We start from the raw sequence: 4,019 nt of genomic DNA on the forward strand, positions 1-4,019 counted from the left end.
ACTGTAAACGTCTTATTTTGATGCTAATCTGTAATTTGCCATTCGAGGTAATGAAAAACTTGCCCTATTTTGTTATTTACAGAATACCACAACACTGATACTTAAATACATTTATCACATAACATGTGAAACGGTAACAGTAGTAAATACTACATGCAAACTACTCGTAGGTTTTAGTGAAAGTACAAGCATTAGGACTCCGGAGACACCTTGGAGTCTGCTTACTCCAGCTTGTTTCATACTGACCCTGATTTTATCTTTAAACTTCTAAAATCGAAAAAGGTTTTTCGTGCCTTCCTAGACATCGTATCTGCAAGGGCAAGTGAATAAATATTCACTTGGACTTGAAGCATCAAGCAGAAATCGTGTTCTAGAGTCAGGACATAGCGACCTTGACCTGGACTTTTTTTAAACCTGAAACCGACCAAGATAATGCTTTCTTAAAACCAACCTACTTGTAAAATGTATTGAAGTAATTCACTTGAACTTAATTCATTGGGTGCAAAAAGAAACGCTTGCGCACAGACAAAGTATAAGTATCCGATATCCCGTCAATATACATGTAAATCAAATAAATAAAATATCACACGCACCAATGCTTTTGAAATAGAAATTAAATCATTCAGAGCATCGCTTGATCGTTGACCTAAATATATGACCTTGACCTCAATGAGACAAATATCAATATTATTTCATTTACTTTTCTCATATTATTGCTTTAAAATGATATATGGTATCATGATTCCTCACTAAATTACACAACAATTAACCCATGACCATATGTTACGTGACTGTATACTTTATGGCATGTATCATTCATTTTAATCTACTTTCAGTAATCGTTGCTATCTTCATTTCATTTTTTATATTAACTCATTCTCTCTCTGTGGATATATATATATATATATATATATATATATATATATATATATATATATATATATATATATATATATATATATATATATATATATATATATATATATATATATATAATTCTTGTGTGGTCAGCGTAACACGTAAACATTACGATTACCGTATGGGCTAGGATCGCAATTATTTTCTGCCTGTAAAGGACGGGTTTAGCTTTGTTTGGAAGTGTAAGTCAATTTTAATGTAGAGTCCGTTCGATAACGGTCAGACAGATGGAAGAAGCCAATCTTATCGTAAGGTCAAATAAAATGACAGAGTTGAAACAAGCCGGAGAAAATGTTGGGAAATCCTGGGCTGTTGGAAATAAGTGTCATAAAATGGTATCTTACAGAATAGCTATTAGAGAGAATTATTTTGACTTCGATGTGAGTGTTAAAATTTTGGCAGTTAGACAAAGTTAATCCTGATTGGCTAAGCTAAACGAGGGGGTGTTCCCCAGAACGAAATTCGTAGTTTAAGTATCATACAATGAAGTTTTAGGCAGTCAGATATTTCTGCCGAAGCAAGAAATTCTTGGCTTCAGTGGAGTAGAAAGTGTTCTCCTGTTATATATGGTCCAAAGGACAGTGGTCTGGAAATTAGATAGACCCGGAAACAGACGATACGGTGTGACTTCTCTGATGATAAGCTAGCATGGGCTCGGGAAGCACAAAGGTATGGCCTTAATCACATGCAATATGCATTGATGTACATTTGTAATTATTTGTTGAATTTATCCGTTGTAAATTCATACTTCAATATTCTTTGTGTTAAAAAAACAATCGTACAGTCATCGGTTTTGAATGTAATAGAAACCGTGCGGTGTAACAATCTCATACATGGTACGCATTGTGATAATTAATTTATTTTTGTCTTGAATGTTATAGGAATCATGTATCCTAAAGATTTTATGAATTTCTTCTGATAAGAACTGTGACAGGTGAATTTTCTGTCTTAAATGATTTGTATCATATATGCTGAGAATTTATTTTTCTGTGTCTATATATATATATATATATATATATATATATATATATATATATATATATATATATATATATATATATATATATGATTACAAAAATACACCAAACAGAACAGAAAGTTACATCCTGGATTCGACAGGAGAATGTTTGATAGGTCTAATACTAACATAATTTGTATAAATACGAATAAATAGCAGTATCATACAGGTTCAATAATTTTAATTTGTTCTCTAGGGAACTTCGAACCCGCGTCCACGGGTAAACGTCACCCATCGTCATGCCTGTAGATAATTGTGTTTCTCTTATACCACACATAAGTATTATGACTCAATACTTACCTATTCTTTATCTTTATTTCATATAGGATAGAAGAAAAGTGCATCTTTCGATACTCTTTATCTTACATTTTATCATTTGACTATTCCATTGGCTCGGAAAATCAAATCACCTAATGATGTATTGGAAAGATAAAGAATAAAGTCAAATCAGTTACTGTTTTTATAGTCTTGGTATACACATGCTATGTTTTAAGATTATTTTGATTTTGATTTCTGTCAAACAATCGACCAAACTAAATACTTCCTTGCGTGACTGATCTACTGTGTTTGATACAAATCAAATTATTGTGTTTGTTTCTGATATATCGTTCACAATGCGAATAGCTCTCACAATTATTAGATTTTGCAGCTTTCAGTACGAGTTTTCTTTCGGCAGATTCAGATTGGGAATGATTTTAGTTCAGTATTCAGTCCATGTACATTTCACCTTCTCCGTAACATGAACATGAGTTGTGGAGATTTGTTAATAGTTGCTTCTCAACTGTTATGTATTAACTAGCTTACATAAGATCACCTACACAAATGTTATGGTTACCATACGTCCTCTCTTTCCCCGAATATGTCCTCATTTTCGGATCCTTAAATCTATATAGATAAATTATATAGATAAATGATACAAATATATCCCACTCTCCGTGAGTTTCCTCTTATCTGAAAGTTCAAATATGACAACCCTATTAAATGTTGACCAATACAAACCCTCTTAAAAATTAAATATTTGTACCACATTGAAAGAAATGGAATGAGTTGTTTGTTATCTATTTCTCGGCGATTACTGATTACGGTTGTTTTTTGAAAGAATTACAATCAACGTTAATCATGGGGCAAGTCCATTATAGGAAGTAACTAGTATTTTGTCTTTAACCATTACAACTAAAGTCTGTTCAGGGTAATTGTGACAAATCAGTATCCTCTCACCTCGACATAAATGAACACATGACGAGCTACGGTAGGTGTGCGTGGGGAAGGGTACGTGCTTGCGTGAGTGTGTGTGTGTGTGTGTGTGTGTGTGTGTGTGTGTTGGGAGGGGTGTACTAATTAAACTACAAATTGTTTGTTGGTCAGATGGGAAAATTCACACAATAGAAGTCATAAAATGGCATTAAAGAACTGTGTACAAAACTTACAGTGGATGTGCTATACAATATTGTTAAGACTACATTTTGTATTAGTTATAAACGATGCTGCATAAAAACATTGTCTGTACATTATTAAAACCAGACAGGGTCGGACTTAGATACGGTGATGCCCTAAGCTATGGCAAGCTGTAGCGGCTCTATTTGGTAAGCTATGGCAAGCTGTAGCGGCTCTATTTGGTAAGCTATGGCAAGCTGTAGCGGCTCTATTTGGTAAGCTATGGCAAGCTGTAGCGGCTCTATTTGGTAAGTGCTAACAGAGAATAAGGCTATTTAAAAAAAATCTGAAATTTTGAGAGGCTCCTTCACACTGTGAGGCCCTAAGCTGTAGTTTGTTTAGCTTATGTTTAAATCCGCTCCATGTACCCGTGGGAGTTAAATCCGCTTTGAGTAACCACGGAATAATAGCCACTCCATATGCTATGCTAAAACAAGGTATAACTTTAATTTGTTTTTTGAAATTAACATTAGACCCGGAGATAAAAACAGTCTTTTTATGCACCATACCTTGTGTTCAAGTGATAACGTCTTGCATGAAATTATTGGTTTTATGTAAAGGAAGAACTCCAAATCTTGGGTAAATGTCCTAATTTTAATTTTAGCTCCATTTTAAGGCGAGTAAAGGCACAACGAAATGTTTAAATTGC

This window comes from Sinohyriopsis cumingii, chromosome 13 (assembly GCF_028554795.1).
Source record: "Sinohyriopsis cumingii isolate HCF-2022 chromosome 13, ASM2855479v2, whole genome shotgun sequence".
Classification (NCBI taxonomy): domain Eukaryota; kingdom Metazoa; phylum Mollusca; class Bivalvia; order Unionida; family Unionidae; genus Sinohyriopsis; species Sinohyriopsis cumingii.